This window comes from Mesoplodon bidens (genome assembly GCF_964165515.1).
Source record: "Mesoplodon bidens genome assembly, chromosome: 13".
NCBI classification, from domain to species: domain Eukaryota; kingdom Metazoa; phylum Chordata; class Mammalia; order Artiodactyla; family Ziphiidae; genus Mesoplodon; species Mesoplodon bidens.
In genome coordinates, this window is record NC_138169.1 from 20,979,386 (window position 1) to 21,005,791 (window position 26,406).

Here is a 26,406-nt window from a genome sequence, read left to right on the forward strand (position 1 = left end):
AGGGCTCGAACCCGTGTCCCCTGCACTGGCAGGCGGATTCCCAACCACTGCGCCACCAGGGATGCCCAAGGCCCCCTATCTTTAAAGACCATCCCCTATAGGACCCCCTCATTGCTGTGATTGCTTCAGGACCCCGTCAGGGACCACCCAGGCAGCCCCACCTCCAGCCTCTGGATGTCTCATCGGCCACTGTTGTCTCAGTGTGGCCATTGAGATCATGCCAGCATCTGCACCTGTGTGTTAGGAAAAGCAAAACCAGATCTTCCCCAAGAGGCTCTGCAAAGGGGAAATCCAGAGGACCAAGGTGTATGATCTGCTCTGATGCTCTCAGTGATGTTTGTCTCCCGACACTGGGCTGTGGTTGTGTGTGAACCAGGCTGTCTTTAATGTGCACATCTGGATTGGACTGGGATTCCCACAGCAGATTTCCTAATGGGGAATGGATGGCAATAGGGAAATAAACACAACTAGGATCAGGTATCCAGACTAATGTATACTGAAGTGTTTCAGCACATATATTCAGGAGTCTGAGAAGATGGGGAAATTCCTGTAGTCCCTGTCTGAACTTGGACTGCTATAACAAGGTACCATAGACTGGATGGTATATAAATGGAAATTTCTCATAGTTCTGGAGGCTAGAAGTCAGAGATCAGGGTGCTAGCATAGTGGGATCCTGGTAAATTCTGGGTTGCAGATTGCCAACTTCTCATATCTTCACGTGAAGAAAGTGAGCTAGCTTTTTTTTTTTTTTACCCCCCTTATAAAGGCATTAATTCCATTCATGAGGGCTCCACTATCATGACTTAATTACCTCTCCAAACTCTCATATCCCAGTACCATCCCAGTGGGGACTAGATTTCAACACATGAATTGGTGGGCGTGGGGGTAGGGACCACAGACATTCCAGTCCCTAACAGTCCCAAATTCTAATCTCCAAATCATTTTGGCTGACCATTAAAAAAACCAACCAACCAACCAAACTGGAAGCCTTGTAACACTGCGGTTTCCTTAGCCTCACTTCTGGGGGATTCTGATTCCATAGGTCTGTGGTGCATTTGTCCTTCTGAGATGCTTCCCAGGGGACTCTGACAATCAGCCAGATTTAGAGAAGCCCAGGGCAGATCCTTACGTTAAAGGCACTGATAAGTCCTTCAATAGATACACCTGTTAATTTCACTGCACCGGTTGATTAAAGTTACTTAACGTGAAATAAATAAAATATATAAAGGGATACATAACACCTGTTTGTACAAGGTCCACTGTTCAGAGTCTACCAACATTTTTCCTTAATAATTCTACATGCATATCATTACTCCAGTGATTCTTTCATATCTTTCCCACCCTTTTTTTTTTTTTTTTTTTTTGCTGTACGCAGGCCTCTCACTGTCGCGGCCTCTACCGCCGCAGAGCACAGGCTCAGGACGCGCAGGCTCAGCGGCCATGGCTCACAGGCCCAGCCGCTCTGCGGCACGTGGGATCCTCCCGGACCGGGGCACGAACCCTCATCCCTTGCATCGACAGGCGGACTCTCAACCACTGCGCCACCAAGGAAGCCCTTTCCCCCCCTTTTACTGAATCCACTGGGCTGTTCTCTCCCTAAGGGTAAGGATAGTATCTGCCTTACAATGAAACCAAGAAGGACCCTGCAGGGCCCTCCCAGGTACAAAAGCCCTTCTGAGTCCCCTCTCTTATTTGTAGAAAAGCTGTAGTCTCCCAGACCTCACCTGAGTCCCAAAAGAGCAAGATCAGGCAGTTAATAATTAGGGAAATAGAGTCACAGAACCTTTAGTTCTTCCCTGAAGGACACAGATAACAGTGTCTGAAGCCCCCTCCTGAGTTGTTTTACAGATACTAAAACCACCTCCTGAGGGAAAAAGCTAACTGCATGATGACCAGACTGTAGCCATGACATAAGCTGCTCCATCTTGCACAATTCCAAGAACTGGTCTCAAGGAAATGGGAACAAACCAACCCTGGAGCTGAAGATTAACTGCTCTTAAGACAATCAAGATGGCGCTGACCAGACCACCACGTGACCAATTTCAAGATGATCGACGGAGCCAAGTGTGCTGTTCTGCATGTAAGCCCTGCCCGCGCACCCTTGAAGCTTTCCTTTAAAAGCTCTTGTCCCCTGATTGACAATGGGGAGCTGGTTTTGGGGGATGCTAGTCTGGCATCTCCCAAGGTCACCGGCTTCCTGAATAATGCATCTTTTCCCACCAATCCTTGTCTCTTAAACATTGACTTTTGAGCAACGAGCAGGTGAACCTGAGTTGGGTTCCAGCTCTGGCGGGTAAAAATATCCCCCCCAAACAGAGCCTGAGCAAATGAATGTCTCTTAAAATCAGCTCTGAACAAGAGACATGACCCCCTTCTCCTCTTCCTCTCTTCCTACCAATGGCAACACTGATCTTTGGGGGAGAGATTTAGAGCGTAGGGATGGTGATTTCCCCTTGATTTTCCCAGATGTGAATCTGATTTGCATCCTACAGATGGTCATAGTTGGGACGCCTATAAAACTGCTTTTGGTTGGCTGGCAGCTGTGGGTGTTGGGTGCTGGCCACCCACCTCATTCTCCAAGGTGTGTTCTCCCACTGCTCTGGTATTTGCCTCTGAACACACTGGTTCCCAGGTATGAGCCCTCCTGAGAGAAGTGGTCAAGACAAGAAGTTTCCCGTTGCTCCATCTCCTGTGCTTTCAAGCCACCAGGGGATTGAAGACAGCGGTGCCAAGGCTATTGAAATGGGCTTCTCTGTGGAGGGAGCTCTTGTGTTGGAAATCAGGTAAAATTCAGCATGCATAAACCATTCACAATGGCACTTTACACCCCAGGAGCACTAAGATCCCACTAATCTTCAATCAAAATAATTAGACCATGAAAGGTGGCATATTCATCCCAAAGGCACTTGGGCATCTGGAAATTAGGGAGAGACCGAACCACCCACATTTGGGGCTTTGCCTTTTGAGGGGTGCAATGACAGGGCAGGACACCGGAGAGCCAGAGGATTCTGCTGGGTGTTGCGGAAAGGGGGCCTGGTCAGCGTCAAGTCCACTCAGCCCATCCATCTCTCCCTCTGACTAGGGATGGTTAGCATATGCAAGGCACTTTAAATGCACCATTGGGTTGCACCTGCAGGCCTGCGAGGCTTGTAGTTACCCAGCCTGGAGACCCAAAGAAAGAGCCAAGACAGCGAGAGAGACGTCAAATGACTTGTTGGACGGGGGATCTTCCACAAAAGGTCCTGGAGCAACACCTCACCACGTGCAGCCAACGGCAGGCAGGACATGGCATCTTCTCCAGCTACTTGGGGGAGAAGGAGGCTGCCATTTATAGGGGGGAACTGACGTCAGGTCAGTTAACAGGGACTTAAGGAAGCCCTATAATGAAGACGACTGGGTAGTCACGTGAGTGAAGCAGGGGTTGGTCGAGCAGGGGCTGGACAGAGAGCAAGAGAACATCCATCTTGAGAGGCCTGACCATACACGCCACCCCTACAGACCCCACATGACCCTTGCAATCCTGGTCCACCTCTCTTCCCCGATATCCCTGGGGTCAGGCCGGGGTGCACTGCAACCAAACACCACAAATGCAATCTAGACACCAGCAGCTAAGGAGCATCACAAGTAAGCCAGGTGCTTGTCGGGTCAATTTTTCATGTAAGTCCAGGAGAGGACCACAACGGCAATCAGCAATCAGACTCATCTCGCAGTGAGGCCACCATTGTCCCCCAGTCTGAGAACAGATTCCCTCCACTCAGACTAGGGTCAAAACGTAAGCTGTTCAACAGGCACAAGACAGGGAATATCATGACCATCAAGCAAAATACAAACAGTCACAGCACTGAGACAACCCACCCTGCCTGTGGTTTCTGTCCTGCCTGCAGACCACACCACCTCTCCACCTTCGGTCCCCACAGCCGGCGCTGAATATTGAAGAGGTGGTTAAACAACAGGCCACAGGGTTAATATAATGGTGCCTTTCTCCAGTAGGGGTCCAGGCTAATTACCTTAACGGCCTTAGGTGGGGCAGGGGAGAAGACAGGGGAAACCTGTACGCCCCTCTCTAATGCTGTTCTCCACGAAGCGGCAAACACAAACCACCGGGACTTACCTGCTGGTCCCAGGCCACTTTACGACTGTTCCCCGGGGGTAGATCCTGTGTCAAGGCCAAAAGTGAGTTGTTGTCCTGACAGGTGGTTGGCAACGGTCCTTTGGTCCCTCGGGTGTCAACAGTTGAGCTTGGGTGGTGTCGACTAGTTGCCTCTAGGTTAACACGGCATAGGCGTCGGGACGATGCTCCTGGGATGCTCAGTGATATTTCGCAGGGCTCAAGTCAGCCTCCTGGTCCACGTGTTGAGAGCAAGCTCCCCTCTCAATCATTTACATGGTCTTTTCATAGCCCAGCAGTGGTGGGGTAGCAAGGCAGGTGGAAAAGCGAGTGTATGGCATTTGTATCAGCCCATCCCTGGACTTCACGGTCCTTGGTGGCTATCCATGTCCACGGGGGTCCTTTAGGTCACACACAGCTGTTCTAGACCCTGAATGGTGGTTGTGATGCTTGACGACCTGGGTCAGCTCCCACCTGTGGTAACGCGTTGCAGACGGCACGTAGCTGTGGTCCCATCCCCCTATATCGTTGCTTTGCCCCCTCCCATGGCTGGGACCAGAAACCCAAGGGCTCTCTTATTATTTTGCCATTGCCACAGACCCAAACCAAACCCCTCTGGGTAACTGGCCACGTCCAATTCACAAGCCTGTCCCTGAGTTAATATCCCTAAAGCCTGTGTCTGTAATCGCGTAGGGGTGCTGTTTCGGGGGTAGGCTTGTCTTACCCGTCCAGATAACACCCAAGTATCTCACGGATAATCCAGGTCCTTGTGTTTCCTCCGTATTCACCAGCCATCCCTGTGCAGTCAGAGGAACCCCGAGGGTGGAGCTGCTACTTCTAAACTGGAAAGAGACTGTGAGTTGAACAGGGCATCCTCAATGTAAGGAAGGGAAAGGGAACTCTGGTGGTGGCCCGCCGCCACAGGGCCCCGCGTGCTAGTGGACGGCCACCTCGGGATCACCCCCCGCAACTTTCCCTTCCTGGTCCTTACTTCCCGACAGCTTGGCGCTCACGGGAGTTTCCTCGGCCTCCTGGTTGGCGGGCCAACTGTTGGGCTGCACCCGCGGGTCTGTGAGCCTTGTAATTGCCCAGCCTTGAGCCTGATACATCAACGGTCACTGGACAGGGGACCTTACACGTCCGAAGCAAAGGGTCCTGGGGCGACACCCCGCCACGCGCAGCAGACAGCGAGCAGAACATGGCGACACTCTTTACCACCGGGTGGCGGGGAGGGAGGATGCCATTTATACGGGGAACTGACTTCACGTGCGCTCATCAGTTACCAGGGAAACCAGCAGCTTGGGCACGCCCCTCACGGCCCTCAGGTTGATGAGCACCACAAGGCCAGGTGTTTCCCTTTAATAAACTAGCAGGTGGAGCCGCTCTGGGCTAAGGATTAGGACAATCACTAGCTGGGGCCTGGGGTGGGGGGGGGTGGGGGGCAGGCACGGTCACGTGAGCAGGTGCAGGTGAAGCAGGGGCTGGTCCAGCAGGGGACGTACAGAGGGCAAGAGAACAGCCATACATGCACCGCTTCATTGCATCCTTGCCATAGCTTTGTTACCGTTATCTCCTATTACAGGTGAGGAAACCAAGGCACAGAGAAGTTAAATAATGCACCTTTCAAAGCTCCACAGGAGGGCTTCCCTGGTGGCGCAGTGGTTGAGAGTCCGTCTGCCGATGCAGGGAACACGGGTTCGTGCCCCGGTCCGGGAAGATCCCACATGCTGCGGAGCGGCTGGGCCCGTGAGCCATGGCCGCTGAGCCTGCGCGTCCGGGGCCTGTGCTCCGCAATGGGAGAGGCCACAGCAGTGAGAGGCCCGTGTACCGCAAAAAACTAAAACAAAAAAAAGTCCCACAGGAAACAGATGATACATTCAAATTAGCCTAGTTTAATAAAGGTACCAATTACAGAGGTCAGGGTAGTGTATTCGTTTTCTATCGCTGCATTAAAAAATAGCCCCAAACTTCGTGGCTTTAAATAGCATCTGTCTGTTAGCTCACAGTTCTGTAAGTCACTAGTTCAGACATTGTGTAGTTAGATTTTCTGCTCAGCGTCTCCCAAAGTTGAAATCAAGGTGTCGCTGGGGCTGTGGTCTCATCTGAGGTTCAGGGTTCTCTTTCAAGTTCATTCAGGGTGTCAGCAGAATTCAGTTCCTTGTGGTTGTAGGACTGAAGTCCCTGTTTTCTTGCTAGCTGCTTGCCAAGGGACTACTTTTGGCTCTTAGAGACAACTCTCAGACCCTTGTCATGTGTCTCTCTCCATAGGCAGCTCATGGCGTGGATGTTTGCTCCTTTGAGGCCAGCAGGAGACACTGTCTCACATTTCCAATCTCTTTGATTTTTTTTTTTTTTTTTTTTTTTTGCTGTACATGTTACACGGGCCTCTCACTGTTGTGGCCTCTCCCGTTGCGGAGCACAGGCTCTGGACGCACAGACCCAGCAGCCATGGCTCACGGGCCCAGCTGCTCTGCGGCATGTGGGATCCTCCCAGACCAGGGCACGAACCCACATCCCCTGCATCGGCAGGTGGACTCTCAACCACTGTGCCACCAGGGAGGCCCTCTCTGATTTTTTTAAAGGATCACCTGATTAGGCCAGGCCCACCTGGGATAATCTTTCTTTTGATGAACTCAAAGTCAATGGACTAGTAACTGAGTTACAGTGTGAAATCTCATCCTATTCACAAGTCCAGCCCCCACTCAAGGGGAGGGGATTATATAGAGTGTGTTCACCACGAAGCAGGAATCATGGGGGACATCTTTGTATTCTGCCACCAAGAGGCAGGAGATCAGAAACTACCAGACATTGTGGGTTCCCTGGGGATAGTCATGGAGGGAATTGCTGACCATCCCTAGTCATGAATAGATGAGAAAAGGGGGTGGTTATAGAGCTGGGAGACAGGGATGGCTGTGGGGGAGGGCTACCTAGCAGAAGCTGGACCTTTAGTTGAGGGACACAGCTGGTCCATGGAGACCTAAGCATAGGCTTAGGGTGTCAGAAAGATCAGGACACAAAAGGGATTAAAAATAACTTCAACCAACGGAACCAGGAAATCTAGAAAGGAGTTCATTTAACCTCCGCATGTGCACACATTTTGTGTTTTATGGTTTACATTGTTTTAATTTTGATTTACATAGGGGATCACATGGGGATCCATAATCTTTTCTGAGCTTAGGGCTTCTGAAGATCTGTACCTGCTCCTGCCCATAAACAGCAGGGCCAGGGGAAGGGACTAGGAGAGTCCCTCATCTTAGTGCTCTAGGATGGATAAGAGCATCCCCTTTTCCAGAAGGAAGAAAATGGGAGGAAGGTTGCTACTGATCCCCTTAGGCTCCTTGCATGGTGCTTAAGTACATGGCTTTGGGGTCGGGCTGCCTGAATTTAAGTCTTATTTCTGCCACTTACCAATTCTGTGATCTTGGACATGTCATTCTTTATGATTGAGCCTCAGTTTCCTCATCTGCAAAATGGGAATGATACCAGCTTGCTGAGTCATTGTGAGGGCAACCAAGGCAAATGCACTTAGTAAACACTGTAAAAAGATGGATAATCACTCATTCCTTATTTATTGGATGTCTGTTATGTGCCAAGTTCCATGAGAGGCACTGGGGATGCAGAGGTGACCAGGACATACTAGGTCCTTGCTCCCATGGAGTATATTGTATTTTCATAAACAAATAATGAGTCAGGTTGTGGTAAGGGCTACAAAGAAAAAAAAAATCAGAGAATTCCCTGGTGGTCCAGTGGTTAGGACTCAGCACTTTCACTGCTGGGGCCCAAGTTTGGTCCCTGATCGGGGAGCTTAGATCCTGTAAGCCATGCAGTGTGGCCACAAAACAAAAACATAAAATCACAGAAGAAAAATAATCAGGGGAACAGACTGGAAATTAATGGTGGGGCAGGTTCTATTCTAGAAGGTGTATTGGTCAGGGTTCTCTGGAGAAATAGAACCAACAGGATCTATACGTTTATTATAAGGAATTGGCTCACGTGATGATGGAGGCTGGGAAGTCCCATGATGTGCCATCTGCAAGTCGGAGACCCAGGAAAGTTGATGGTGTAGTTCCAGCTTGAGAACCAGAACTGGTGCTATAAGTTCTAGTCCAAGTCCAAAGGCCTGAGAACTGGAGAGCCCATGGTATAAATTCCAGTCTGAGTCTGAAGATCTGAGAACCAGGGGCAATGATGATGTAAGTCCAGGACTTACAGGAGATGGTATAAGTCTTCTGGGGGCAGGAGAAGACTGGGGTCCCAGTTCAACAGTCGTACAGTGGGAGAAAATTCTCCCTTCCCGTGCCCTTTTTGTTCTACGCAGGCCCTCAATGAATTAGATGATGCCTACCTGCATTGGGGAGGGGGCTCTGCATTACTCAGTCTACTGATTCAAATACTAATTTCACCTGGAAACACCTTCACACACACACACACACACACACACACACAGAGAAATAAATAATGTTTAATCAAATAAGTGAGCAACCCCGTGGCCCACTCAAGTGGACACATAACTTAACCATCACAGAAGGGACAGTCAAGGATGGCCTCTCTGAGGAGGTGACCTTTAAACAGAAGCCTGAGTATTAGTTATCAAAGCTGTGTAACCAATCACTGCAAACTTAAACTAACATACCTTTAGTACTGCACCCTTTCTGCTGGTCAGGGGTCCAGGCACAGCTTTGCTGGGTGTTCTGCTTCAGGATCTCATCTGAAAGCTACCGTCAAGGGCTTCGCTGGGGCTGTGGTCTCATTTGAGGTCTCACTGTGGTCTCATTTTTTTTTTCTTCCTTAAAACCTTTACTTTTCAGACATGACAGAAAAATCTTACAGGTACACATGGAAAAGCAATACATGATCACAGTTGAAAGTGAAGACAATCTAGTCAGAAAGTTTTACTCCTGTCAGCTAATGTGGAAGCTGAAGGATCCACTTCCAAGCACACATGGTTGTCGGCAGAATACAGTGCCTTGTGGGCTGTAGGACAGAGGGCCTCAGTTTCTTGCTGGTTGTCAGATGGAAGGTGCCCCCAGTGCCTTAGCTGGTTGTTGGCTGTTGGCCACCATCAATTCCTTGTCCCATGGGCCTCCCTAGCATGGCTGCTTGCTTCATGGAAGCCAGCAAGGAGACTCTGCTATAAAGATGGGCATTACAGTCTTATATAATGTCATGATGAACATGATGGGGACATTTCCCATCCTCTTTACTGTATTCTATTGGTTAGAAGGAAGTCACAAGTTCTGACCACATGCAAGGGGAGGAGATTATATGGGGGGAGTAAGCACTGGGAGGTGGGGATAATTGGGGGTCACCTTAGCATCTGTCTGCCACAGCTTATATGAAGTGGATGGAGCCAGCCAAGTGGAGATCTGGTCTGCCAGAGGGAAACAGCAAGAGCAAAGGCCCTGAGGCAGGACCCTGCTTGGTGGGTTTAAAGAACAGCAAGAAAGGAGGGTGAGAAAAGAGGTTGAAAGGGTAGTGGGGAGGGGGTCAAATCACATGGGTCTTGCAGGTCAGAGCAAGGCTTTTGGATTTTATTCTGAATGTGACAAGGAGTCACTGGAGAGTTTTGGTCAGGGGAATACTAAGATCTGATTTATTAACTTAATTTTTTCCTAAATTAAAAAAATGCAGTAGAATACACATTACATAAAACTTACCATTTTAAAGGGTGCAATTCAGTGGCATTTAGTACATTCTCAGTGTTGTGAAACCATCACCATTATCTAGTTCCAGAACATTTTCACCATCCCCAAAAGAAATCCTGTACCCACTACCCATTACCCATTAGCAAACACTCCCCATTCTCTCCTCCTCCCAGCCATTGGCAACCAACTGATCAGCTTCCTGTCTCTGTGAATTTACCTATTCTGGGTATCTCATATAAATGGAATCATGTAATATGTATCTGGATTTTTTCATTCAGCATAATATTCATCCACGTTTTAGCATGCATCATGACTTCATTCCTTTTTTTACGGCTGAATAATATTCCCCTGTATGGACATACCACATTTGCTTAGCCATTCATCCATTGATGGATATTTGGGTCATTTCAATATTTGGGTTATTTTGGCCCTTGTGAATAATGAATAATGCTGTTATGAACATTGGTTTACAAGTGTCTTTCGGAACACCTGATTTCAGTTCTTTTGGGTATACATCTATACAAATAGCAGTTGAATTGTTGGGTCATACGGTTACTGTATATTTAACTTGTGCCAGACTGCTTTCCATGGTGGCTACACCATTTTACATCCCCACCAGCAATGTATGAGTGTTCCAATTTCTCCACATCCTTGTCAACACTTATTATTATCCATATTTTTGATTCTAGCCATCCATGTGGGTGCAAAGTGGGATCTTACTGTGCCTTTGATTTGCGTTACCCTGATGACTACTGATGCTGAGCATCTTTTCATGTGCTTTTGGTCATTTGTGTATCTTCTTTGGAGAAATCTCTGTTCAGCTCCTTTGCTCATTTTTAAAAAATTGGGTTGTTTGTCTTTTAGTGGTTGAATTGTAAGAGTTCTTTATATTGGTTTTTTTTGTTTGTTTTTTTTTTGGCTGCATTGGGTCTTCGTTGCTGCATGCAGGCTTTCTCTAGTTGTGGTGAGCAGGGGCTACTCTTTGTTGCAGTGCACGGACTTCTCATTGCGGTGGCTTCTCATAGTGGAGCAAGGGCTCTAGGGCACACAGGCTTCAGTAGTTGTGGCATGAGGGCTCAGTAGTTGTGGCTCGAGGGCTCTAGAGCACAGACTCAGTAGTTGTGGCACACAGGCTTAGTTGCTCTGCGGCGTGTGGGATCTTCCCGGACCAGGGCTCGAAACCGTGTCCCCTGCATTGGCAGGTGGATTCTCAACCACTGCACCACCAGGGAAGCCCTATATAGATTTATTTTTATGGAGCTATTATCACTGCTCCCACTAGGGCTCTGCCTGGATCCACAGGCATCAGGAGTGTCCTCTGCTTAATAGGAAAGGGGCTAGAAATGTCCCTTTCCTTGAGCTGCCCACTCGCTCACTAATCTCCATCAACTTCCCTCCAGAGAGCAGAGCCAATAATCCCTTCTCCCATTAGCCTCAGCCTTCGTGGAAATTTACTGTGAAGGTTCCTTGGGGTCCTCTCACCTAAATGCCTCCCTGGGGCACTGCTCAGCCAGCTTTGTGGGGAACTCTCCAGCTAAGAGGAAGGGGTTCTCTGGGGAGGAGTGTGGGTGTACAGCTCCTGTCTCACCTCCCACCTTGTGGGTTAGAGACTCAGACCCTGGGGTCAGCCCAGAATTCTGCCTGCATCAGGTCTCAGTGACATCATGGCTTTTGCCGAGGCTTACGGACAAATTAGGAAGTTAATCCAGCCAGGAGAGCCTGGGAGCCCCCTAGGGCTTTTGGTCTCTGGTCTGCCACCATGGAGCTCTGTGGCTTTGCCAAACTTACCTGGAGTACTTGGGCCTCACCTCTGAAATGGGCCTGTATCCCTGTTAGAAGGAGTTGGTTTGAAACTTTCAAAACGGATTCTGTGATAGATTTAAGAAATGTCCCATTCAGGGTATCACCTCCTCCAGTAGCCTCTGACCCCTCAGATTACTTCAGGCGACTGCCCAGCTATCTGGATTACCCTACCATCCATATCTCTATTTGGTTGTGATTGCCTGTTACATGTCTCTTACTCTCATTGGCATGTCCCACCACCTTGAGGGTACAAACTGATCATGTCAGTTCCTGCTCAGAACTCTTTGAAGACTTCCCATCGCTTCCCAACTCTTTGAAGACCAAATCCTTACTCTGACCTCAGATCCCTGCATGGGTTTGCATTGTCCTGCTCTTCTGTGTGACCTCGCACGGCCCTTTCCCTCTGCTCCAGCCACAAGAGTCACCTTCGGGTCCTTTATGCTTCCTACCACAGGGCCTTGACACATGCCATTCTCTTTGAATGGTTGCCCTTCCTTTCCCTCCTCCCTTAATCATGCCCACTCATCCTTCAGATTTCAACACAAGCTTCACTTCTTCAGGGATGAGGTCAAATTCTCATTATCAGCTCTGAGGATCCCTCCTTCATAGACTAGTCATTGCTTTCATGATTGGATAAGCAACTGTCTCCCCTTGCAGAGGTCCTGAGAGCAGGGACCATGCCTGTTTGTCTTCCTTTGTAGCCCCAGCGCCTTGCCCAGTTCCTGGAGCAGACTGGGCATTAAGTAAATTATGTTAAATAGCGAAGGTATCTTTGTGCTCTTGGAGTCAGGGCCTGGCACATCGCAGGTGCAAAATAACTGGTTCCGTTTGTGCTGAATAAATGAATGGGTTCTCTGTGGTCTGGTGGATCCCATCTCTGCTTCTATGTGATGTCAATGGCACGGCTTCGGGGTGGACAGACCGGAATTTGAATGCAGCCTCTTCTACTTTCCAGCTGTGACCTTGGCAAGTCTTTTCCTTCTTTTCCAAGAACCCATTTCTTGGTCTGTCTATTGAGGGTCTTCATTGGGGGCTGCAGAAAGGATCTCACGGAGGATGGTTTCAAAGCTCTCTGTTAACCAAAGTCCTTTGCAAATGTACTTGGAGAAATACCACTTCCCCCAACATCCTTCCATGGAGATCAGTGGTTCAGACACTGCTGAGTGAACCCACTTCTGGGTGGGCCCCTGGAGGCCAGGGCTGCAGTCCTCATGTCTCGCCCCTTTCCTGACCCTCCTCTGTCTGAGATGCTTGATAAACAGTGGCACTGGCCGAATTTCCTGGTTCCCTGAGTGATTGGGGTTTGTGGTCACAAATTTGAACATCCTGGATGTAATTCCTGAGTCTGGTCACCTGTGTCTTGCAGGAGGGAGGAAGGTGGACAGATTTAGCAGTGGGATGTGCTGCAGCTGCTTTGGGTCCTGTCTTCTTGCTTTATGGGCACGAGTTCTAAAGCACGGTCACGTGCATGCAACTCCTTTCTCTTCCACTGTAGTCCATATGGAGCTTCCCCCACCCTCGTCCCCCAACTAACTTATCTATTTTTATTGTTTTTTATCTCTTAATTATAACAGAATCCATGCTTGTTGTTTAAAAGAGGTTTCAAATAATAGAAAGTGAAGGCTCTTTTTGCCCCACTTGAATCCCACATTCTAGGGTAACCAGTGCAGAGTGTGGTGTGGGTACCACCAGCCCCTGTCGCTATGACACTCTTAAAACTTGTATGTGAAATGCTGGAGGGGGTGTGGAGAAAACGGAACACTTTATGGGGGCAAACTGCTCTTCAGGCTCACCTTGGAAATTCCTACTCAGTGCCAGTGTCACCTGCTTCGTGAAGACTCTTGCTTACCTCGTGTCCCGCTGGACCCTGGACCAGCTTCCAGCCCGGCACCCAGTGCTCTGACTTTTGTTTCCTCATGTGTGGATCTTTTTTTCAACCAGTCCATTGTGTCTTAAAATGAAGTTCCCCCACTGCCTCTCAATCTCTGAGGCTAGGTGGGCTCATTAAAAATGCAGGCCCCTCTGAATCAGCATCTCAGGGGGTGGGCTCAAAATCTGCCTTTCTAACAAGCCGCCTGCCAAGTAATTCTTTTTTTTTCTTCTACTTTTTATTTTATATTGGAGTATGGTTGATTAATAATGTGATAGTTTCAGGTGTACAGCAAAATGATTCCGTTATGCATATACATGTATCTATTCTTTTTCAAATTCTTTTCTCATTTAGGTTGTTACATAATATTGAGCAGAGTTCCCACTCCTTTTTCATTTAACAATGTATCTGGAAAATTGTTATACCTCAGTCCATATAGACGTCCTGTGTTCACATTTATTTATTTAATTTTAAGGAAGTAATATATCCATTGTTAAAATATATAATAAAACATATTAAATGTATTTATGTGTAAAATATATAAATATATTTCAAGGAAGACAGTGAAAAATCTCCCTCCCACGTCTATGCAATCCCTCCCCCACGAATAACTATGATTCTTAGTTTTTTATATCTTCCCATATATATATATATATCCAGAGTATATTTATATTCTTACTCTACCCCTCTTTTTTACTCAAGAGTGATACACTATATATGTGTATTTTAGAGATATTTCCATTTTAGTACATAAACAGTTTCTTCATTCTTTCCTTTCTTTTTTTTTTTTAAACAACTGCATATAGCACAGCATTCCACAGTATGGATAAATCAAAATGTGTTCATTCTTTTAGAACCTATTATTTTAATTCACTAAATAAGTGATGCAGCGTAGGTATAAAACTCAAGGTGCAGAGGGGTAGCCAGTGAAGAGTCAGTTTCTCCCACTTCTGTCTCCAGATTACTCACTTCCTCCATCTGGAAACAAACACCATTCCCAGGGTCACACTGTCCTTCTTGAGTTGGGCTGTGTAATACGTGGTGTACACACACACATGCATACATACACACTTACACTTTTCCCTTCTTTTTCAGCCTCAACCAATGAGGCAGAGATTAGCCTGCACAAACACCTCTGTTCTCAGGTGTGGATGGATTGGGACGTGTCATCACTGAGTTCAATGCCAAGGGCATTGCCAATTTTGATGGATATTTCCAAGTTTTGTTCCTAGGAAGCGCCATATACATCTCTCCGCGGATCCTTCAATGCCCAGGGTCTGGGCTGGTTCTGAAGGGAGGGGAAGCCAAGGGGAAGTCTGCCTCCTCCTCTTTGCTCAGCCTTACCCTTTGTGTCCCTCCTTCCAAACTTTCCCCCAGCTCTGGCTTCATGGTCAGCCTTTTCTGGGCAGTGTGCTTGCTCCTGTATCCCCATCAAACTGAAGCTCCATTCACAGGTCTTTTGTATCACCAAGTCCATATGTCCCAAAGGGTCTTCTCTGCAGGTGAATAGGTGGAAGGGAACAATTTTACTCCTCCAGTCAAATACATAGTTTCACCAATTCTGGGTGAAACTACGTTAAAGCAGCTGTCTTTACTGCAGGACTTTTCAGTGCCTCTAGTATGCTAACATACATTGGGATCTCTAAGAGGTCTTAGAGTCTGTAGACTGCTTTGACTACACAATTTCAGACATGCCAATATGGTTTCACTGCTTTATTGTAATGAAGAGGAGTCTGAAGCCCAGAGAGGGAGTGCTACTTGTCCAGTGTCACACATCGATGGTGGAGATCTGAATTTCTAGCCTTCCCGTGTCCGTGACAGCAATGAAGTAAGTGCTCAGTGCCCTCTCCCTGCACTAGCAGTTCTAAATGTGGAGCATCAAGGTGTCCTGGTGACCTTCAGGGACACCAAGACACGTAGATTCACTAAATTTTGTTTTTGGGGGCCACGTCATGTGGCTTGCAGGATCTCAGTTCCCCGACCAGGGGTCGAACCTGGGCTACGGCAGCGACAGTGCTGAATCCTAACCACTAGGCCACGAAGGAACTCCCTAGATTCATTAAATTTAAAATAACTGCATAGGATCCTTCAAAAGTGTTAAGATCACGAAAACAAGGGAAGGTGAGAAACTGTCACAGACTGGAGGAGAGTTAGGAGACATGACCACTAAATGCAACATGCTTTCTTGGGGTGGATCTGCTTTAGTGGAAAAATGGGTGAAATCCAAATAAAATCTGTAGTATAATTAATAGTACGGCACCAATGTCAGGTTCTTAGTTTTGATCAGTGTACCATGGTCATGTACGATATTAACACTGGGGGGTGCTGGGTGAAGGATATACCAGAAGGCTCTGTTTTATCTTTGCAGCTCTTCTATAAACCTAAAATGATTTCAGAAAAGGAAGCTTCGCGGCCTGCAGAGTGTGGGTGGCTGCTGCGTTCTCGGGAACCGTCGTCCACGATACAGCAGTGCAGCCATGGCAGAGCTGCAGCCCACGTCCAGCAGACTCACCGACGAGGCTGCCCTTGGCTGCTGCTCCTACCCGGACCCCAGCACCAAGGATTTTCTCTTGCAGCAGATCATGCTGCAAATTAAGGATCCTAAGTAGTCACTGGATTTTTATCCTAGAATTCTTGGAATGACACTACTCCAAAAATTAGATTTTCCCACTATGAAATTTTCACTCTATTTCTTGGCTTATGAGGATAAAAATGATATCCCAAAAGATAAAGATGAAAGAGTAGCATGGGCATTCTCCAGAAAAGCTATGCTTGAACTGACACACAACTGGGGCACTGAAGAGGATGAGATGCAGAGTTACCACAGTGGCGATTCAGACCCTCGGGGATTTGGTCACATTGGAATTGCTGTGCCTGATGTTCACAGTGCTTGTGTAAGATGTGAAGAACTGGGAGTCAAATTTGTGAAGAAACCTGATGACGGTAAAATGAAAGGCCCGGCATTTATCAAGATCCTGATGGCTACTGGATTGAAATTTTGAATCCTAACAAAATGATAATTTTATTTAGTTCTGTGAGAATGCTGCTTTGAGATTTCAGTGAAGACATTGTGGAAGGTAAAAAAGGAAACAATGTGATTCAGGATATTCAATTAAGGGCTTCCCTGGTGGCGCAGTGGTTGAGAGCCCGCCTGCCGATGCAGGGGACGCGGGTTCGTGCCCTGGTCCGGGAAGATCCCACATGTCACGGAGTGGCTGGGCCCGTGAGCCATGGCCGCTGAGCCTGCGCGTCTGGAGCCTGTGCTCCGCAACAGGAGAGGCCACAGCAGTGAGAGGCCAGCGTACCGCAAAAAAAAAAAAGGGAGAGGCCACAGCAGTGAGAGGCCAGCGTACCGCAAAAAAAAAAAAAAAAAAGATATTCAATTAACAGAAGCATCTAGGACTGATGGATTATTGTCTCAATTCAAATTATTCTTAAGTCCATTTCCCTTTCCTATTTCAGGTATGTTTTTCACCTAACTGTTCAGCCATTCTAGTTTTAAAGTAGTGCTTTGTCTTATGTCCTTGAATGTAGTTGTATAACTTTACTTTTTAAGGCGATAATTAGAACAATTCCCTTCAGGGGCTGCATTTGCCTTCTATCTCCTGAAGAGATACAAGTCTACAAGTCTGCCTTTGAATCATCATTTTCACGAAAAAAAACCCAAAAAACCACTTAATATGTTTTTGTTGTGGTTACCTTCTGGGGTTTCAGTTCCTCAGAAGTAACTTTTCAGAATGGGAAGTAAAGAACCCCGAACAAAAATGAAGCTTCATGTATATTTCAAAAATAAATAAATAAGTAAGTAAATAAGTAAACAAATAAATAAAATTATTTCAAAATAGAAAGCTAAAAATACATATATTAGTTATGCTAAATCAAACTCCATCCTGTACTGGATTCAGCCATAGAAAAACAGAAGCAAGCCCAAAGTGTATGTTAGAATGCTGTATGAAAATATCTTTGGGAAATATACCCAAACATGCTGATCGTCTTGGTTCCTTGTGAGGAGGGCCCTTGGGTGGCTACTGTGAAAGGAGGGAGACTTTTCACAGTTGATTCTTTAATACCTTTTGGATTTTGAACTATGTACATGTATTCTCTTTCAACAATTAAATCTTAAAAATAATTGAAGAGAGAAATTGGAAAAACATTAATTCGGACTTTTGGGGGCAAACAGAATGAATGAGACAGTAACAATACTGCTCGTTGCTGTTAGTGTTTATTGGAGTTCCTGTGATGTGCTTGGTGCTGTGGTGAGCACGGAACAGGGAAGAACTCACTGAATCCCCTCAACAATGCAAGACCCCCATTTGATAGAAGAACAACCATTTGTTCAAGTTGTCGTGTAGAAAGTGACAGAGCTGGAATTTGAGGTCAAGTCTGCCTCATTCCATCACCTGAGCTTTTAATCATTCTTTCTACTACTGTGGTATAAATATGCATGCAGGAGGCTATGGGAGCAAACAAGACGAGGCATGCAGCAGACGCTGTTGGAGCCCTGCCCATAGTCCCTTGCCCTGCATTTCTTTCCATGGGGTGGGGAGAGGCTCTCTCTGGCCATTGGACCTGCGCTACCCATGCTCTGGTCAGCTAAAAGAGCTGGTGAATTACACCCCAACCAATGACTAATAGAAGCTGGTGTATAGATACCCTAGCTCCCTCCCCTCTGGGTGACAACCTGTGTCATTTGAGTGACAGGATTGAGCCCTGTTGCCCGCGGTGGTAACCTGCTTGATAACATATCCCTTCCCCGTCTCACTTCTCTTCTCTCCTACCAAATAAATCACCTGCGTGCAAATATTCATCTCTGGGTCTGCTTCTGGGAGCTTCCAGGCCAAGAAGAGCCCCTAATCTAGTCTGGAGGAGTAGAGAAGACTGCCAAAAGCAAGTGAATTTTATTTATCTTTATGTCTTTAAAAATGAGATGTATTTTACATTTAGTGAAATCTTGATCTTTAAGCATATAGTTAGATCAATTTGATAGAGGTGTACACTTGTGTAACCCACATACCCATCGAGAGAGAGCATGTCCACCACTCCAGAAAATTCCCTTGTGCCTTTCTCAGGCAATCCCTCCATCCCCAGAAGCACCCCCTTCTCTGATTTCTACCACTATAGGTTAGTTTTTTCTATTCTAGCACTTGTAAATGGAGTCATACAGTAAGTGCCCTTTTGCATTTGGTTTCCCTCACTCAGCAGAATGCTTCTGAGATGTATCCATGCTGTAGCATATGTCAATAGCTCATTTCTTTTCTATTGCAGTAGAGTATGAATATATCATAGTGTGTTTATTTATTCTCCTGGGTGGACAGGTACCTGAGGTATTTCCAGGTTTTGCCTATCATGAATACAAGCTGCTATGAACGTTCTTGCACAAGACTTTTTTGAGAATCTATGTTTTCATTTCTTTTAGATAAATTTCTTGGAGTGGGATTAATTGGTCACATGACAAGTATATATTTAACTTTTTAAGAAATTGCTAAATGGTTTCCAAAGTGACTATAGCATTTTGTATTCCCACCCATAATAAATGAGCACTCCAGTTCCTCCACATCCCTGCCAACACTTGATGTCATTGGGCTTTTTCATGTTATCCATTTAGCTGGGCATGTAAGGGCAAACTGGACTTTGGAGAGTGGGGGAACACAGGCCTCCAGAGTGTCAGGCATTACCCAAACAGCGTGACAGTTGCCAAATATGGGTGATTTCTTTGACAATTTCAGCAAACAGGGAAGTCCCCCTGTAGAGAGCCAACTCTGAATACCTTTTCTCTTTTTCCCACTGTGCTGGAAGCAGACAGCATGCCTCTCAGGCTCAGACCAGGAAGTCTAGTTCTGAACTTTGTCTCTTGGGTGTGAGCAAGTAAAACAAAATTTTTGGGGGGGCTTTAAACATTTTTTTCTTTCTGATTCTGTTGGACCAAGGGAATCCGATTATTTACAGAGTACAGGCGATTTTATGAGAAGTTTAAAGGCAAATTCATCTGTGCTAAGCTACAATCTGGTGATGGGGTCAAAGCTTTGCAGTTACACATCCACTGAGCAGCCGAAGGAGATATTAGCACCAACAGTGACAGATCTTAAACCCTGATCTTCCAGCTTTTTGAAAGCTCATTCCCCTGCTTGAAAAGTTTTACTGGCTCCCATCACCAGAAGACGAAAATACACACTCCACAAACCCTTGGGTGGAGAGTACTCTCCACCTACTTCCTCTCTGTTCCAGTTCTACTGACTCCCTTGGGTGTCTCAAATATGCCAAACTCCTGCCCAGGGCCTTTGCATGTGATATCTCCTCTGCCTAGAATGCTCTGCTTCCTGCTCTTAATGGCTGGACTTCTTAACCTTGGGTCTCAGCTCTTCAGCATTTTTGCCACCTTTTCAAGAGATTACTTTCCCTAATCACCAAATCAAAATCATTTCTTTACAGAACTAGACTCCTCGTCTTTTTGTTGGAGAAGAAGAATCTATGGGAGTCACAGACCTTCCCCTCCAACAATCTGGAGGGAGAAGAGAAAAACACCAATGACCCACCTTTGGTTTGTTTTTCTGTCGGGAACATAGAGATGTGCATTGCAACATCATTCCAAGGGCAGTCCACCATCAGGTAAGATCATCAATCCAAATGCCATGATTTTCTTGGGAAGTTATTTTTACAGGATGTGGCCACCATTTCTAAAGTCTTAAGAATTGTTCAAGACCCTTTTGCTCTCTGTGTACTTTCAAGACAAGTTGTTAATAGTTATAAATGTTAACAACTTGTATAAGCCTCCACATGGCACTGAATAACGAGATCGTGTGTTCCTAAGATGGTTCTCAATTTCACATCTTCTCAAATCTGGCTCTCTGAACTTTGTTTTCTAATGCAGGAAGAGATCTGTGCCTTGGTCATTGCAGGGGAGAAGAGCCTTTTCTTTCGTCTCCTTCTGGGAGGACTTAGTAGGAACATGCATGTGCGTGCAATAACTGGATGGATGCACAGTGGTGAAAGCTAAGCTGAAGTGTCTGATGAATTGGTTGGAGGCCCAAGGGCACAGGGGGCCTGCAGCGGTGTGTGGGCAAGTGTTCCTATTGGACCAAGAACCTGCCCTTCCATGTACTTCCCCGCTTGGTGCAGACACCACAGTGGCCAAGTGCAGACTGAGGTCACCTTCCTGGGCAGAATGGGGGGAGCAGGGAGGCATTGACATTGGGCAGAGGGAGACCAAGGGGCAGAAGGGCTCTGGGGAGGGGGATTCAGCCTCAGCTCAGACCCCTGTCTATTGTCCCAACCATGAGAGCTGACCGTTGTCACCATGAGTCACAGGATCTATGATGTAGCCATCTGGGGCCTTGATGGAAACTCCACAGGAGTTCCCAGGCTAGGAAAACCCTCTTTCCTGTTTCAAAGTTCTTTCTTTACACTTCTGAGGGTTCATTCCCACCACTCACCCCTACACAGGATTTATCACTGTGTCCCAGCTGAGAAGCTGGGGATGCCAGGCCTCTGCCCATGAAGATGCCCCTTAGGAGGCTTCCTACACGGACACCAGGAAGTCAGGGTGAGCCCCCGGAGCTGTGGCCCAGGTTGCCCAAGTGAGCAAGAGTGACCCGTTGACCATGGGAGTGGTATCTTGCTTTGGAGGATGGGCAGTGCCACCCATTAGACATTGTGGCTCTCGGAAGCCAAGCTGTCACCAGCAGGTTGGGCAAAAAGTCAAGAGTGAAAAGAAAGACAGAAGTATTTCCCCCAGCACTTCTCTGGGTGGGGAAAAGGTATTGGCCAAAGTTCTTAACTTCTGGGCTGCGGAAGAATAAGAGAATAAGGGAATACCCTTCCTTATATACTTCCTCAACCTAGGTCTTGGCTTAGCCAGTCCTGCTGTTGTATTGTCATGTATTGAAGGTAGATGGAGTCCTGTCTCAGTCTGGGTTCCCCCCACAAAGCAGAGCCCAAGATGAGGGTTTGGATGCTGAGGTCTAGTTGGAAGGAGGTGCAGGAAGCAGGAGCGAGGGGGCGGGGAAGTGGGAAGAGGAGAAGCCAGCATGGCAGGCTGTAGGGAGCTGGTGTTTCTCTGGGCAACAGGGCTCCGCCCTGTGAGACACCCTCTGAGGAGCTGTGCTGAGAATGCCTCAGAAATGTCCCTCTGAGGGACTGGGGCAGCATTCATCCCCCAACTCCCGTCCACTCCACCCCCCAGTGGAGGGGCAACTCCCCCTACTTCCTGGCTGCACCTGCTGGAGAACTGAGCTGTTTCTGCTGTTTGGGGAAGACCCATTGGCAAAACAGTGGAGCCATTCCCTGGCTTGTCTTTGAGATGGGACGCGGCCAGTGTGCATGGAACTGTCTGCCACAGAGACACCAAGAGGTTGTGATGCAGCCCCCCAATCTCCCTTTAGATGTGGATAATAAGGATGGCAACCAAGTCAGTCTAGAATCCAGGTGGCCTCTGGAGCCAGACTGCCTGGGCTGGAATTCCAGTGCCACTCTATGGCGTTGGGTCAGTTCCTTAGCCTCTGTGAGCCTCAGTTTCCTCCTCTGTACAATGGGAACAACCCCAGGGCCTCAGTCCTGGAGTGAATGTTGGCTGGAATATGACACAGGAGGCTCTTCGCTCAGCCACAGGCACAGAGGAAGTTCCCAGTAAGCATTTGCCGTTGTGTGTATGGTTCCAACGTGGGCTTTGAATTCTATCCTGATGGAGCCCATGGTGGGAGGAGGTGGCAGGTGTGGGTATCTTTTAGAGTGCTCTGTGATGTGCAGGAGAGTGTGGAAACAAAGGGCAGAAGGTGAAAGGCAGTTATGGACATAACCAAATGGACCAGGAGGGATTTTGCCCTTTCAGGCACTTGTTTCTGACTCAGGTCCCCTGCCTGCGCCCCAGAGCTTCCATGATTCACTGGGAGCACCAGGCACTCGCCCTCTGGCCCCTCCCCGCCCTCCTCTCTTGAGTGCGCACCCATCTCACGGCCCCAGCACCTCAGCCCATTCTCCTTGTTAACAATAAACACAAATCCTGTTATCTCCCCTCTCTCGCAGCACTTGCCCCTTGATTTAAGCTGCCTTCTCTTCCCCTTTCATCAGCCCTGGGCCCCTCCTGTCGTATATCTTGCCTTTATCTACTTCCCCGCGCTAGGTAGCCTTGCGCACGATCGATTCGCCAGGGGTGGGGAGATGGCAGGCCACCTGCTCGGCCGCCGAGGCCCGCTGTTCTTCTCAGGTGCCCGGGCCAGTATTTCTTGTTAAGCTTCTGTCTGTCCATGTTCGGTTTCTCATTAGGTTTCTGGCCGAGCTTGGTAGTATTTCTTGCTCCTCCGCGGCACAGCCTGGAGATCCCTAGTAATTCTTAAAGGGCGAGATGGAGAGGTGTACCTTTAGAGCGCTCTAGAATCCATCTGGCCTGTGGCTTGAAGTGGCACGTGGGGGTTTGTGGGCAGAGGGTTGATGGGGAGTGGCTCCCATGATGGGGACTTGGTGGGTCCCTGGGTCACACTGTGGGTTTGCTCCTGTGCCTGCTGCGGCCACCTCCCCCTTGCGTCTCTGCATCAGAGTGTCATCACAACAAACTGGGAACGGGTTCTCTGGTGACAGCCTCATCCCACGCCATCACTGGAAAGACCCCAGCAGCTCTGCTAATAATCCAGGTGTGGCAAGTTCTTCCTATCCCCGACTCAGTTTCCTCGCCTGTGAAACAAGTTGGTTTCTCTTTCTTTTGTTCCTTTCTTCATTTCTTTAACAAACACGAAACCTGCAAAGAGTGTTCATGATGTCCCAAGTAGTGTTCTAAATACTTTACAAATATTGACACCTTGAGATTCTCCTAGCCACCCCATAACAAAGTTTTACAGATGAGAAACCATGGCACAGAGAGGCTAAGCGACTTGCCCAAGGCCACACAGCTAACAAGTGGCAGAGCAGGGATGCAAACCCAGGCACTGGCTCTAGCGCACATGCTCTCAAGAGGTGTTTCCTCTTGATGGTCTTGTGGCCTCCATCCAGTTCCCAAACACTGCTACAGTTGATTCTTGTTATTCAAGCTAGTTAAGTTTTATAAAGTAGTCTCAAACACTGAACTGGTGAATATCGAACCATTGCTCCTAGGGGACATACAGGGTTAGGGTCCTGAAAGCCTCTGGTCAGGACATTTTTATCAACTGATCAATACGTAAACTTGTTTTATGTGTGTTTCTGTTTAAAGACACCTGAGTTAATATATATTGTTGATTCGTTACATTGAACTCACAGCCAATAGCACTATAGCTCCTGCCTGAATAAAGGTTCTCCGACACATGTATTTTCTCCATAAGGTACATCACAGCCTTCATAGGCTTGGGAACACTAGATAGCTAAACAGCAAAATGAAATGAACAAAGAGACAAACAAAAGCAGCAAAATCACCAACGAAAAGCATACCAATGCAAAAAATGTGGCACCCTTTAGACCACAAAAGGACACCTGTTCACAGCATGAGAGCTGAAACAGGAAGGCAGAGTGCCACCCTGCTCAGCCCAAGGTGGGTATGTTCACAACGGGTGACTTAAATGTTTTGCTGCTCTGCACATGACCACAGATGACTGTGGAAATTGATTTGGGGGTTACGCGTACATTTTAGCAAGTAGGCGAATTTGCAAATACAGAACCCATGAATAATAAGGGTTGGTGGTATTTTGTATTACTCCCCTGCTTAAACATCTGCTCAGGCTCCTTACCATCTACTATGTCAAATAAATAGAAACGTCACCTGCCTGCCTTTCAAGGGTTTTAATAACCAGCCCCATTCCATCCATTAAGACATGTTTCCCTTTACTCCTGGGGCCACCTCCGTTCTCCCTGGGCCTGGTCCCTCTTCTTAGTATTCTGTCATATCACCAGCTCACTCCTAACTTCACACCTTTGCTCTCTGTTTCCCCTCTGGGCACGTCCTCCCTTCTTTCGCTTATCTACCAAACCCTACCTCCAGTTTAAAGGTCACATCAAATTTCTTTTTTCTTTGTATAGCTTTGTCCCACTGATGATCCTTTCCTGGATGTTGTAGGCTCATACCATACTGGAGGTTAATTTCTTTAAATGTCCTTTTGTGATTCTCTCACAAACAGCCTGCATGTGGGGAATTTCCCACAAACCACTGTTTGATGACACTCTCAGAATAGGAGACGTCCAAGTTACACTGATCACGTTTGGGCTTGGATAGTGAGGATGTTTTGGTTACAAGTGTAGAAGGAGGGGTAACATTGTACTCACCATGGAGACCTGGCCGGAGGAATGTGTTAACTCTTCAGAAATACCAATCCGTCTCCTTACATAACATAGAACAGTGAGCCAAGGATAATTAGACCATCAAAGGGGTCTTATCTAGAACTGAGGGCTTCCCTGGTGGTGCAGTGGTTGAGAGTCCACCTGCCGATGCAGGGGATGCGGGTTCGTGCCCCGGTCCGGGAGGATCCCACATGCCGCGGAGCGGCTGGGCCCGTGAGCCATGGCCGCTGAGCCTGCGCATCCGGAGCCTGTGCTCCGCAACGGGAGAGACCACAACAGTGAGAGGCCCGCGTACTGCAAAAAAAAAAAAAAAAAAAAAAATAGAATTGATCTGTTCAGCGAGGTAAGCCTCTGCTTCTAACAGCCTCAGGGCGAGCTGGCCACGTGTGCAAGGAGCAGGGGCAGGGTGGGAGTTCTGAGATCTCAACTTGGGTAGGGGCTGGTCACCACAGGAGGACTTCAAGCCCCCTCTCCGGGACCCAGCTTAGCCCTGATGATGCTCGTTCCCCTCTTCCACCCTCCATGGAATAAGTAACTGGAAATGGAGCCCAGCAACAGCTGGTCCAAATCATAGTCTGCGAGGGGTATTTGTCTTGCTCGTTTTCCCATGTCTTCATCCTGAGGGAAAAGACCGCTCCCCAACCCCAGTGCCTTGCTCTGGGGCACAGATGAAGGACAGGTGAGATGGGCAGAGGGTGCCGCCTCTTTCTGCCCATTACGTATACCCTCCTTTCCTTCTTAAAGTGCTCCTTGTCAACAATATTCAGTTAGGTTGAAACCTGCCGATCGACCAAAGTGGGTTTGGATAAACTAGTCTTGGATTCCATCAGTGAATTGGCGGCGTGCAGAATGTCAGAGCTAGGAGGAAACTAAGGGGGATGGTGGTCAAGTTCAAAACTTTCTTCTTGAAAAGAAACGGAGGCCCAGCTCGGGGAAGATCACACAGCTAATTCATGTCAGAGAGCCTCTCAGAATTGGGGCTGTCCTGCAAACGTCTCCACTTTCTGTCCCTATCTCTTTGGACATTTCCCCCTAGGCTTAAAGTCGGTTCCCCAACCTTAGGTGTGTTAGTAGGTGTAATGGACAGGTTAGGCATTAGGGCAGAGATCCAACCTGGCCCTGCGACCCATCGGCTGTGTGACCTTGAGCAAGTCATTTACCCTCTCTGAGCCTTGGTTCCCTTATTTGTAAATATAAAGTTAGCGATGCCCACCTCACGGCCCTGTTGTGAGGAATAAGTGATACGATTTATGTGATATTAAACTAATATTTACTGAGTCCTCCTAATTGAAGGCCCGTAGTAGATGCTCAAGAAATGTTGGTCCCTTTATTCCTTACCCTTGACGTGTCCCTACATCCAGGTAATTTACACCCATTCTCTGTGTTCCATTGAGGAGAGTGTGTTATTCTTTGTACAAAAACAATTCTAATGGTGGGGTTTCAGGCTGGGGTGTGTGTGGGGGGGCCCCTTTGAGAGACTCTCCTGTCAATTCTGAGCCCTTCTCAGGAACTAGACTGACCTCGGCTTCTGCATTGTTTTCATTCCAGCCAAAAATGTTTTGAAATTGGGGCCCAAAGCTGGCAGATCCGAGAGGCTTGTGCCCACCCCCTGCACTTCTCTCCTTGTCTGTCTCAGGTGGACGAGCTGGCCACAGAGGATTTTCCTTATGGTCACAGGATGATGAAGAACCATGCACTAAGACACTTCTCTGAAGGGTGACACTTTTCATGGCCCCCTCTTCTCT

At 47.7% G+C, this 26,406-nt stretch overlaps 1 pseudogene across 1 annotated transcript; it reads left to right on the forward strand.

Moving 5' to 3' along the window:
- Positions 1–15,887: 15,887 nt before the first annotated feature.
- LOC308627165 (lactoylglutathione lyase-like) lies at positions 15,888–16,539 on the forward strand (annotated as a pseudogene). The gene has a single exon. The product of its transcript is annotated as a lactoylglutathione lyase-like (transcript).
- Positions 16,540–26,406: the final 9,867 nt, after the last annotated feature.